General features: G+C 45.5%; 2 protein-coding genes across 4 annotated transcripts in view; one reads left to right on the top strand and one right to left on the bottom strand.

Moving 5' to 3' along the window:
- Wasf2 (WASP family member 2) overlaps positions 1–9,718 on the bottom strand; it is a 79,693-nt gene extending 69,975 nt beyond the window's left edge. The window contains exon 1 of the mRNA XM_028888138.2: positions 9,533–9,718. The gene's annotated coding sequence lies outside the window, so the exon portion shown is untranslated. The remainder of the gene's footprint in view (positions 1–9,532) is intronic.
- Sytl1 (synaptotagmin like 1) overlaps positions 1–13,400 on the top strand; it is a 268,723-nt gene that overhangs the window by 118,949 nt on the left and 136,374 nt on the right. The window lies entirely within an intron of this gene.

The raw sequence follows: 13,400 nt of genomic DNA, 5'->3' as shown, positions 1-13,400 counted from the left end.
TCTCATTGTAGATGGTTGTGAGCCACCATGTGGTTGCAGGAATTGAACTCAGGACCTCTGGAAGAGCAGTTGGTGCTCTTAACCTCTGAGCTATCTCTCCAGCCCCTAAATAAAATAAATCTTAAAAAAAAAAAAATCCAAATAATACTGATAATAATAAACAAAACTGGGAACCCGGCATGGTGGAAAATACTAATAATCTTAGCTGTTCAGGATCCTGAGATTAAAAACAATGAAGAGTTCAAGGTCACAGAGCTACAGAGCCAGAGTAAGCTCCAGGACAGCACTCAGCTACAGAGTGAGTTCTAAGCCATCCTGGTTACATGAGACCCAATCCCCCAAAGGAAAAGGGGGGGGGGATTTCAGTCTGTATCTTGTGCCAGGCAAGATGGCTTAGTAGTTAAGAGCACTGGCTGCTCTTCCAGAGGACCTGAGTTCAATTCCTAGCACCCATATGGCAGCTCACAACTGTCTGTAACTCTAGTTCCAGAGGATCCAAAAATCCCCACACAGATATATATGCAGGCAAAACACCAATGCACATGAGATAATAAATAAAAATTTTTAAAAGCTTTGAACCAATGTACTTTATTCATAAAATATAAAAGGTAGCTACTAGGCCAGGCGGTGGTGGCACATGCCTTTAATCCCAGTACTTGGGAGGCAGAGGCAGGTGGATCTCTGTGAGTTTGAGGTCAGCCTGGTCTACAGAGCAAGTTCCAGGACAGCTAGGGCTGTTACACAGAAAAAACCTGTCTCAAAAAAAAAACAAAAAAAAAAACAACAACAAAAAAAAAAGGTAGCTACTACCATTACTTTAACTCAAATGCTGAGGACTGACCACACAATATATCAAAGTAGGAGCTCAGTGAACCTGAGGTAGAAGGGGACAAAGTTGGTCTTCTAATCAAAATCCAACTTTGATTTCAGAAATCTACAGTTCCCAATGTGAATATCAACAAGTATGACTCAAGTCCTACATGGTCAAACAATTTCTCAGGGTCTGTTCTGAAGCCAGGCCTGACGGTACAGCCTTAATCCCGAGTCCCTGAAAAGCTGAGGCAGGAGAAATGCAAGTTCAAGGCCCCGCAGGGGCTACAGAGTGAACTCCAGGCCAGCCTAGGAGACTCGGTGAGACTCTGTCTCCATGAAAAAGCACAAAGAGGGCTGCGGGTGTAGCTCAGGAGTGAAGCTTGTACCGAGCATAAGAGAGGCTCTAGGTCAACCCCAGGACCACAAAATAAGGGAAAAGAAGAAGAAAAAACACCTGTTTGAGAAAGGTCTTTGATACTTGCTACATCAGTGGCATCATGGGGAGAGGGGATAATTCTAAAGACTGGAGAGCAAAAGAATTGCTCTTCTTATTCAATTGTGTCAACTACCGAGTTTAAATTAGTTTAAGTTATACGAGATATATGTGAGTAATAAACAGGTGTGCATACACTCAAATTGAAACTAAAATGAGCCATAACTCTCTCTGAAAAAAAGGCATCTATATCCTAAAATAAGAAACTTAATTTTATTCAACTGGAATTAATCTTACAACTAAGAGAATACACTTCAGATTTTTCTGTATTTTACCAGAGAAGGAAAACCAGAGCTCCAAAATAAATATCATAAGCAAAGCTTACTAGCCTCTCCCATCAATCTCAAACTGTTTATTTTTAGGTATCTAGAAATCATGATGAAAAGCAGATTTGTTCTAAGATACGTCTGTATCTGAACAGCATTCCCTCTGTACAATCCTTGTTTCTATTCTTCTCTTTTCTAATTCAATTCTGTTTGGTTTCTAAGTTAAGAAGTGTGTTTCATTTGCATAAATGGTAACTATTCTGAGATACTATTCATGACTATACATTTGAATTCTCTAGAGTACCATTCATAACTTCAAATGAAACAGGAAAAAACATTCATTCAGCTTTACCTTCACGGTGACTAAGATATGAGTGATGCTAATGGTATCCTACTGTAGAGCGAGGAGTCCAGTCTACAGCCCAGGAGAGCTATGGGAGCAGCCAACACAAAATCATAAACTCACTTAAAACATCAGGGGGTTGTGTGTGTGTGAGTGTGTGTATGTGATTTTTTTGTTGTTACTTAATTTTGCAGGTTTTTTTCCTTAAGATTTTTAATTTTTATTCACGTTTATGTATGTGTCTGTAAGTGTGTGCAAATACCCAAAGACACTTGAAGAAGGTATGAGATTCTCTGGAGCTAGAGTTACAGGCAGTGTGGGTCCTGGATATGGGTGATGGATATTAAACTGGGGTCCTCTGTCCTTTGGAAGGGCAATGAACAACCCCCCCCCTTTTTTTTCTTTTTGTTTTTGTTTCTTGAGACAGGGTTTCTCTGCATAGCCTTGGCTGTCCTGGAACTCACCTTTAGTTCCAGCACTTGGGAGGCAGAGGCAGGTGGATCTCTGTAAGTTTGAGGCCAGCCTGGGCTACAGAGTGAGTTCCAGGACAGCCAGGGCTAATTACATTTATTTAATTTGTGTGTGTGGAGGTCATAGGACAACTTGGAGGAGTTCATTCTCTCCCACCATGTAGGTTCCTGTGAAGGTCAGGTTTGTTGTTGCTTTTAATTAATTTATTTTATATACATAACAGATGTTTTGCCTACAAGTATGTCTGTACAAGGAATCAGATCCCCTGGAAGAGGAGTAACAGACAGCTGTGAGCTGCCATGTGCTGGGAACTGAAATTGAACCTGGGTCCTCTGAAGAGCATCCAATGCTCTTAACAGCTGAGCCCTCTCTCCAGCCCCGTGATGATAACACAATGTAGAATCGCCTCAGAAGAAAATCTCAATGAAAGACTATCTAGATTAGGATGGCCTGTAGGCATGTCTGTGAGGGATTGTTCTGATTATATTAATTAATGTGGAAAGACTCAGCCCATGTGGGTGGCAACATTCCCTGGCCTTGGGTCCTGGACTGTGTAAGAAAGAAGAGAAACTGAGTTAAGCAATAGAAGCATGCATGCACTCATTCTCTCTGCTCTTGACTGTGTATGTGACTAGCTGCTTCAATTCCTGCCTCAATGGATTATGACCTGGAACTGCGAGCAAAATTTAAACCCTTTCTCCCCTAAGTCACTTTCTGTCAGGGTATTTCATTAGAGCAACAGAAATGAAACATTTCATTCGGAGGCTGAACTCAGGTCTTCAGGTGGGGGAGCAAGAGCCTTTACCCAGAAAGGCTCTAAACCTGTTTTTTAGAGTTATAAAGTATCTAAGCAGGGACAGCAAAGATACATCTTAGCCATAAAGCTCAAACTTCAGTTAAGAAGAATCCCAGCAGGTTCTAGCAAGTTCTTTTAAAAAGCAATGCAGGTTGATCTTTAGGCCTAAAGCTTTCTGTGAGTCTTTCATTCATGAAAGTAATAGTCTACTAGATCTTTACTCCATCTAATCTTAATCAGTGATAAGAAATTGAATTTACATAGATCTGCATAAATAATTCAGCTATCTGTACTGCTCCAATATACTTTAACTTGATAAAATAAAATCTGAACAGAATAAAGATAATGTGGCTATTTGAAAGTTGTCATTTCCTGATTTCCCTCAATTTCTTTTCTTATCCAAAGACGGGAGACCTATAACCAGAAAGGAGGAACAGAAGCCAAGCACCCCAAGCAAGGCTCAGCACCCATCTGCACTCACTTCCTTCTGCTGAGTTACCCTGCTAACTCAGTGGTTTACGCCTGGGGTGATCTGGCTCCTCAATGTCCGTGTAACAATGTCTAGAGATATTTCTGGGTGTCACATTGGGGGAGGATGTCACGCTGCTACTGGCACCTAACGGGTAGCAAACAGGAGACTGTTTATGAAATGGAACTAAGAGAAGCCCACACAAATGACCCTAGAGAAACCAGACATGGTGGGACAGGATGTCCGTCAAGAGACTGAGGCAGAAGGATCAAGAATTCAAGACGGGCCTGGGCTACAGAGTGAGACTCTATTTCAAAACAAAACCACAAGAACAGAATAAAACAGAGGCATTGTTATCATTTATTAAACTTATATGGTATGTTGTACATTGACCATACAAAAGTGAACCATAAAAAGGCTGAGGATACCAAGTGTGATGACGCACGCCTTTAAATCCCAACACGTGGGAGGCAGAGGCAGGTGAATCAAGGCCAGCCTGGTCTACATAGTTAGTTCCAGGACAGTTAGTGCTACATAGTGAGACCCTGTCTCGAAGGAAAAAAAAAGCTGGGAATGTGGCTCAGTGGTATGACACTTACCTAGCACATATAAAAGCCTGGGTTTAGTTTCCATTAAAAAAAAAAAAAAAATTGCCGGGCGGTAGTGACGCACGCCTTTAATCCCAGCACTCAGGAGGCAGAGGCAGGTGGATCTCTGTGAGTTTGAGGCCAGCCTGGTCTCCAAAGCGAGTTCCAGGAAAGGCGCAAAGCTACACAGAGAAACCCTGTCTCGAAAAAACAAAAAAACAAAAGAAAAAAAGAAAAGAAAAGAAAAGAAAATTAAGGCACACATCTTTAATCCCAGCACTCAGGAGGCAGAGCCAGGTAGATCTCTGTGAGTTCGAAGCCAACCTGGTCTACAGAGTGAGATCCAGGACAGACTCCAAAGCTACACAGAGAAACCCTGCCTTGAAAATACAAAAACAAACAAACAAATTTAAAAAGAACATTAAGTCCTGTCTTTAATAAGCACACAGTAACCAGGCATGGTGGTGGTGCAGGCCTTTAATCCAGCACTTGGGAGGCAGAGGCAGGTGAATCTCCAAGTTTCAGGACAGTCAAAGGCTACAGAGAAACCCTATCTCTGGGGGAAAAAAAGGAAGAGGAGAAGCAGAAGCACACAGCTAGGGAAAGCAATTTTATAACTTGTCTGACTCTGTGGGGGGAGGTTAATAATTTTTTGAGATTACAATATAAAATACATCCTTTTTCCCTGTTGTCTTTATGTGTATATGTGTGTGTCTGTGTGTTCCTAAATAGAAAACTACAGCCTGCTCAGTCTGTGCCTTGTCTGTTTTTCAGAGCTGACCACTTGGTACTGGATAACCAAGCAGTGTGCTCCTCCTGGGGAGGAAGCTCCTGATCTCAGTGTTCCTTAGCTGCCTGTAGTTTTCACTGTCTGACTTAGTTTGATTCTGATTAGTGCTTTAACCAAAGGGGAAGGGTAAGTCAATGAGTCTCTCCCAAAGCAGAAGATGACATCTTAGATCTGCTCTAAAGGAAAGCAAAAAGCATCTTATTTCATAGCCTAATACACTCTTCCCAAAAAAGGAGCCATCCAACAAAAAGTCACGGAGCATCAACTGTTCCTCAGGTCATAAACTTCAACTTTCTTTTACTTTTTTAATTTTATTTTTTTATTTTATTTATTTAGGTTTTTCGAGATGGGATTTCTCTGTGTAGCTTTGGTGCCTGTCCTGGATCTCGCTCTATAGACCAGGCTGACCTCGAACTCACAGAGATCCGCCTGCCTCTGCCTCCTGAGTGCTGGGACACACACACACACACACATAAATGAAAGATACATAAACAATTCTTAACTTATTACGTATGGACATCAGAGTTCCTATGCCATTTAAGTATATTTTTCATGAAGAATCCTGATATGATCAGTTTGAAGCTCTGGTCTTTAGGAATTACAAACACAAAAGAAATAAAAGACACTATTACCCGACTTGAAATTTTTGTTGTTGTTTGTTTTGTTTTGTTTTGCATGACAAGGTCTCACTATGTCACTTTAGTTGTCCTGAACTCCTCTGTAAACCAGGCTGGCCTCAAACTCACAGGGAGCCACCTGCCTCTGCCTTCAGAGTGCTGGATTAGAAGTGTGCACCACCACTCCTGACTGTGTATAGAATGTACTCAGAATCACAAGCAGATGTTAGAATGTAGCATGCTAGTTCACTATTTTCGAAGTTATTTTCAATAATGTCAGCAATTACGAAAGGGTGGTCTAGACCAGAATCACTCCTATTCCCTGGTCCAATCACACACTCTACTTGCAACCTCCAATCCACCATTCCACACCCTCTACACCCAGTGAAAGTGCTATTATCAGACACTATGGAGCCATTCAAATAGAATGAGCTGAAGCCTTCAAACAGTGGGTCCATAGACTTCCGAAGGACAAAATTCTTAAAATCTATGTTGTCATGAGAGTTCTTATAAAGAAAAGGAATCCTTCATTGTCAAACAATGAACTTCATTCTATAGTAGAGGTAGCTCAGAAAAGCTAAGGGTACATATGGTATAACTGAGAATGTAGCTTAATTGGAAGAGGCTTGCCTAGCATGCACTCAAGTCCTGGTTCAATCCCCAGCACCACAAAACTGGGTATAGTGGCACAAGCCTCTAGACCCAGCACTTGGGAAGTGGAGATACCGGGGATCAAGAGTTCAAGGTTATCCTCAGCTTATCCTACACAGCTAGTTCCAGACAAGCCTATGGAAAAAGAGACCTTGTCTCAAAGCACCAGGGAAAAAAAAGAAAAGAAAAAAGGAAAATCTGACCAAATTCCATCTACTAGTGATTATCCCATATTACACTAAGCACCACCCTGCAGGAAAAAAATTAGCTCTAAAATCCTGCAAGGCACAAATCTTTCTCTCCAGTGTACAGAAAAAGGTACTATTCTCTCAATAGCTATAAAAAACAGAGAGAGCAAAGAACCTATGAAGTATTGTTTATAAAAGGGGGGCAGAGAGGGCTGGTGATGTGACTCAGCTGTACAGTGCACCCGCTCAGCAGACACAGTGGCATCTCCACTATCGGCACCACGAATAAAGAAAAGGTGGAGGGGTCCTTTCAGCATCTAAAAACAAGTAGGAGAGTACTAAAAGATCGATTCCGGTACCTAAATAAATGCACATCAGCTGTATTTTAACTAAAGTGAAAGTTTTATATCACAGAAAAGGAAAGAAATTTTCCACATAACACTATTTTCCGGACTCTGAAATCAACTCCGTTATACAGTGTTCACTGTATGAGTGTTTGGCTTACAAGTATGCATGTGTGTGTGTATGCATGTGCACCATGTGTATGCCTGCTACCTGAGGTCAGAAGAGGGAATCAGAGCCTTTGGAACTTGAGTTACACATCCCCACACACACAGATAATTTATTTAAAAAAAAGGCTTACGGGGCTGGAGAGATGGCTCAGCAGTTAAGAGCACTTGTTGCTCTTGCAGAGGACCCAAGTTACTAACACCCACATAGTGATTCATTAAAAATAATAATAATAATTTAAAAAACCCTTAAATGTCAAAAACCAAGTGGAAAGCTGGGCAGTGATGTCCCAGCACTCAGGAAGCAGAGGCAGGCGTATCTCCGTGAGTTCAAGGCCAGCCTGGTCTACAGAGGGAGTTCAAGGACAGCCACAGCTACACAGAGAAACCCTGTCTCTGGGAAGAAAAAAAAAAAAAAAACAAGCAGGACATGGTAGTGGCCAATGTCTGTAACCCCAACATTCCAGAGTCTGACACAGGAAGATACTGAGTTCAAGGTAAGTCTGTGTTACATAGGAAGACCAGACTCAACAGAAAATAAATAACAACATTAAAAAGAAAACAGTAAGATATAAATAAATGTCCAAACACATCATATTTTTCAAGTGACGATGGCTCTGCATCCTCTTCATAGCAAAGTCAGATTATGTTAAAACCCAGAGTTAAATCACAGCTAAAATTTGGCCAAAGGCTGAAAAGTATGGCGGGAACAATGAATCAACAGTGATAACTCACTAAAATGTTCTTTAAACATTTATCTGAGAGGATTTAAGACTTAAAGTTATTTCATTCTAGATTCTAGAATCTACAAGCTCATTCTCGAAGTCCAGCCAATTCAATTGCCTTTTCCTGGGCAAGCAGTGCCTCCCACACAGCCGGGACTGTCCTCAAAGCTCCCTGACAGGAAGCAAGAGTTTAGAAGTTCCTTCCTTCCTTCCTCCTTTAGCTGATGCTTTTCTGCTTTTAGAATTTCAAACAAAGAAAATACATATTGGCTCCACAGCTAAGAAACGCCCTCTTTCTCAGCAACTTCCTCTTCCGATCTCCCTCCCTGCCACTGACAGAGAACAATACCCCCAGCTGGACCTACTATTTTGATTAACCCAAAGCTCTTGAGGTTTCTAAAGCTTAAGGGCTATGATACCCGACTACCTCCGACCCAAAGTCCACTGCCTTCACTCACCTGGAAGATAAGGGAGGCACAAAGAAAGAAACGGTACACTTAAACACAGGTAGGCTATAGAAACTTTGACCCCAAGGAACCCAGAGAAATGTAAACGAATGAAATTTCCGAGCTTTCTCCCTCCCAATAAAACGTAGTCTTCTTACAGAGAGACAGACACTCGGAGAGTCCCACCCTGAACCAGAACTTTGGTATCAAGTCAACACACCAGAAGCTGGTGAACTTTCTTCTGCAGAACGCCAGCCGAATTCTCGGATGTCCTGTCATGCTTGGAAGTGACTTTTAACATTCGGAAAGGGTCCTTTCTAAGTCACAGAGTGAGAAAAGAGGATGGACTTGTAATGAATAACCCTGAGCTCAAGACCTCGCCTGTCCCCCACACCAGAAGCGAAATCAAATCTCTGGGCTACACCCCTCCATTTCTGACAAAGCAAACTTCCCTTTTAAGCGGGCAGTGACTTACCCCTGCCCCGGTGCTTCCCAGAGGAAACACCCTCACGTTGGTAAGCGCCTCACAGTGCTGTGTGGCCTTGAGCAAGTTACTTAACTTCTCTGAAACTTGGCTTCCTCACCTGAAAACTTGCAAGGTCAGCTGGAAAAACTAAACAAGAATGTATTCCTACGGTGTGGCACATAGTAGGACGGCCATAAACGTTCTTCTTGCCTTTCTCCCTCTTCAGTACTGGCTTAAATGCAAAGAATCGCCCCCAAAGGCTCCAAGGATTTCCTCCTCATCTCTCAGTCTATGGACGGCTGTATAAAACTTCATCTCCAAGGACCAAAGGAACCTGGCCCTACCCCGTCACGATCTGGTAGCACCCACGCTCTGGTACCAGCGGTCCTGTAAGCCAACTCTCCTTTCTCTACGTGTGCACACGTGCGCGCACACTTAACACAGGGTGCCCTACCCACTCCCCAGCTTAGCAGCAGGCCGGGGACCTCAAAGGGGACGTCAATTCCTTCACGGTCCAAATATGGAAACTGAGGCTCAGCCTGGACAAGAACTTGTCCCAGAGCTCGGGAAACCGCTGAGACCCGATCCACATACTCCTGCGAAGCCTTCTTACAAAGGGTAAACTGAGGCCCAAAGACGTTAGTGACTTGCTCAAGGGCTCCCTGGCGGGGCTGGTGGCAGGGCCACAGGTCGGCACACTTTTCGCCGGGCCCTTCCAGGTCTCCGAAGGGCACTCTGGGTCACCACCACCCCTGGGGTGTGGCCACGGCGCTGACAGCACGCGAACCGCGGCGGCGGCGGCCAGAGCGGGCACCGGATCCCCCCGGACCCCGCAGGGGCCGCCCGGCCACCACCGCTCGCGCCTCGCAGCCGGACGCGCCCGGGGGGGACTTGTTGCTCACCTGACCTCGCGCAGTCGCCCTCAGCGACATGAAGGGCTGGCCGGCCGGCCCGTGTCCCCACGGAGTGCGCCCCGGCCCACCGCTTCGCGGGCTGCCACACTGCCGGAGCCCCCCTCAGCGCGCTACGCCCCTAGCCGCACTCCACCGGCCCGAGTCCGCCATTACGTGATTCCCCGCCCCGGGACGCAGCCACACCCCGCCAACCGTTCTGATTGGCTCTCCGCCCCGCCCGCCCTGGGCTTCCAGCTCCCCCATTGGTCTGAATCCAATGCCAATTAAATAAGTACGCAAAAGACGTATTCAAAGGTAGTGTCCCGGGAACTCCACCCGAGCGACTTCCGCAATCGGAGTAAACAGAGGCCAGGGCAAACCAAGTGAGGTGGAGGTGGAAAGAAAGGTAAATCGACGCCCAAGTTCGAGTGGAAAAATATCAGCTAAGAAAGTGCAAGGCCTCGTCAAACATGGGTCGAAAGATGAATTCTTTTTGTTAGAGTCCAGAAATCCAGTGTTTTGGGTGGAAGGAGCGGGCCCGAGCCTATGAACTTTCTGTGGACACCCCTCGAGTCGCAAATAGTCATGTCCCTTCACGCCTGGTCCCAGGCGGGACCGAAAGTTGGGTGGAGAGTGTGAGTCATAGGCTTCAGCTCGCTCCAAAGCATAGGTGTCCGGGCTAAGCTTGGGGACTGGAACTGGGAGTTAGTTCTGAGAGGCCGCCGTCACCTGTCTTCACTCTGCAGCTTCAGACAACTCCTGCCTACCTAGTTCTCATTTTGTCCTACAAAATCGGGGCCGAAGGCCCAGGCAGATCTGCTTCCAGTCCATGAAGGTGGGAGATACAAGGATGCACGCCCAGTGACTTCTTGAATATAAAATGCTGCAGCTGGATGACAGTGTGACAAATCCAGTGTAGCCCATTTAGTATTCTAGAGCAAGTCTGTGTAACAGGTGTAGGCCTCTTACGGAAGAATGAATCTTAGGCAGGTAGCTGCCCTGTTACCGTCATGTCCGCTGCGCTCTTTGCAGTGAACTGAACTTTTGAAAAGAGTTGCGGGGAGACGCAGCTAATGTTAGTCAAGAGCCGCCTTGAAAGCAAGAGGACCTGCGTTCTAGAACTCAGATTCAAAACAAGACGTCGAACAGGCCCGATGATGCAGACCTTTAGTGCCATCTCTGGGGAGGCTCACGGGCCCAGGCAGACTAGCCTGCTTGTCCACTCTAGGCCAATAAGAGAACCAGGTCGCGAAAACCAAGATGGAAGTTGCTAGAAAAGCCCCTGAGGTGATTCTCTAGCCTGCACTTATACACCCTCACACACAACATGCACACACACACACCATCCAGAATTCTGAAATAAGTTTTGCCCACAGTCACCCGGGTAATTGGAAATGACCCCAGGGCTCAAACCTACATCACTTAGCATCTATCCCTGTTTTCTTACTCTTAGACATCTTATCACCTGAAAAGGGCTATCCTCCCCCACCCCCTTAGGAGGCCAGGGTAGCCCTAAAGGTGCCAGGACAATGCTCCTTTCACTCCTGTCAACATAAACTTGGCCCCTACCAGCTAGACCAATATTCTTGTGGAATGTGCCCCAGGGATGTGGTCAACATGTTCCTAGCATTCTAGGGGTCAAGAGGGAAGAGATGACAAGTAGGTGAACAACTTAATCAGAAGCCAGACGAGGTTGCCACTGCGGGCGGTCAGTGAGGCGACCAAATGCCAGGTTTTTATTTTTATTTTATTTTATTTATTTATTTGTTTGTTTATTTATTTATTTAGAGACAGGGTCTCTCTATTATGGAGCCCTTGGCTGTCCTGGAACACTGTGAGCCAGGCTGGCCTGAATTTACAGAGATCCCCCTGCTTCTGCCTCCCCAGTACTGGAATCAAAGGCATTTGCCACCACGGCTGGCATTTCCAGGTCTTCGGTCAGGTCTGTCCGCTCTTGTGAGCAGAGCTCTGGCCGGCAAGGACTGCTTTGAGAGCGTTTCCAAGCCCTCTTCCCTCCTCAAAGCTTAAGACTTCAGAAAGGCCAACACTGCCAGGTAAGCAGTGCAGACAGGGCCCCAGAGATCGCTGGATTAGTGTCTCCTGGGCTTGGATTGAGACACTCACCCTGACATGTGACTGTTGAAATCCTGGCGTGACTGGAGAGGGAGGGAGGCAGCTGTGCACATGACAGGGTTTTGGGCTGAGACTGATCAAAGACAGAAGCATAACTCCACCACTCTCAGTCAGCCTGTGCCTCAGGGACCCCTTCTCTAACGTGGGGACAACAGGGGCTGGAGAGACGGCTCAGGGTAAGAGCACTTGCTGCTCTTACAGAGGATCCAGGTTCAGTTTCCAGCACCCACAAAGTGGCTCCCAACCACCCAGAACTCCAGTTGCAAGGGACCTGACACCCTCTCCTGACCCCGATGGCACTGCATATACATGGTACACATGCATACATTTGATGCACACATAAAACAAAATAATTCAACCTAAAAGAAACAAATGTTTTGATGTAGACAATGGAGCAATTGTGAGAGTTCAGTGAATTAATGGTAGACTCAATGAGTACACAAAGCTCCCAGTAGTTATTTATTCACTAGTAGATTCATCCATTCAAGAGAAACTACTGAAATGGTTCAACAGGTAAAAATGCTTGTTGCCGAGCCTGATGACCTCAGTTCAATTCCCAGAACCCACTTGGTGGAAGGAAGAGAAGCAAGGTGTCCTTTGAATTTCACACCCAGGCCTTGGTATGTCCATGCCCTTACACATGTTCACACACGTACACACATACACTCACTAAATAAATATTCTTTTAAAAATGCTAAGCACCTACAATATGTAGAGCACCCTGGGAATGGACAGCTGCAAGGGTGAGCAAAACAGCCTGGGACCCTCACGGAGCTTAGAGTTAAAATTCAATTAACGAGCAGGCACTTCAAAATTCAGTGTGAAGCCGGGCTGTGGTGGCGCACACCTTTAATCCCAGCACTTGGGAGCCAGAGCCAGGCAGATCTCTGTGAGTTCGAGGCCAGTCTGGTCTACAGAGCGAGATCCAGGACAGGCACCAAAGCTACACAGAGAAACCCTGTCTTTAAAAAAAAAAGAAAAAGAAAAAGAAAAAAAAATTCGGTGTGAAAAGGAGCAAGAGGGCAAAGAGCAATGTCTTCACCAGAATGAGTGTGGGTCGGAGGAAGCATCCTGAGCAGGTGGTATCGGGGTGAACCGATGAACAGTGGGGGAGAGTGTCTGCCCATAAATGAGCTGGAAGTTGGAAAAAAGTGGTACAAGTCAAAAGATGGGCCCAGAAGGAACGAAGGCGATGAGGAGACTGGCAGGGGCGGATGGGGCAGAGCACACAGGACCTTCAGATCCCGTTATTGCCAAATGAATAAGGATATTACAGGGGAGGGAATCTGCCTTTGAAAGTGGAGCTGTTCCCCGAGGACCTCTGCACTGTTTTGAAAGAACAGTCTTCAAGGTACACTCTCTTGGGTTTGAACCTTAACCGTACCACCTTACCTGGGACTGAGGGACCTGGCAGGCACATATCTTGCTGTACCTCCCCTACTTATTGGAGGACTGAAGATGATATGATAGAAGGTCATAAATAAGGGGATGATGTTTTTGTTTGTTTGTTTGTTTGTTTTTTGAGACCGGGTTTCCCTGTGTAGCCCTGGATGCCCTGGAACTTGCTCTGTAGACCAAGCTGGCCTCAAACTCACAGAGATATGCCTGCATCTGCCTCCCGAGTGCTAGGACTATAGGCATGTGCCACCACTGGTTTGACACATAAAAGGCACTGCATAAATGGTGTTTGGTTGACCCGGCATCCAGGGAGGTAAGTCTGAAGCAGCAGATCCAGCCAATGGAT

Source organism: Peromyscus leucopus, chromosome 2 (assembly GCF_004664715.2).
Source record: "Peromyscus leucopus breed LL Stock chromosome 2, UCI_PerLeu_2.1, whole genome shotgun sequence".
NCBI classification, from domain to species: Eukaryota; Metazoa; Chordata; class Mammalia; order Rodentia; family Cricetidae; genus Peromyscus; species Peromyscus leucopus.
The sequence above is the reverse complement of the archived record's forward strand: the minus strand, read 5'-3'. Positions and strand labels throughout refer to the sequence as shown.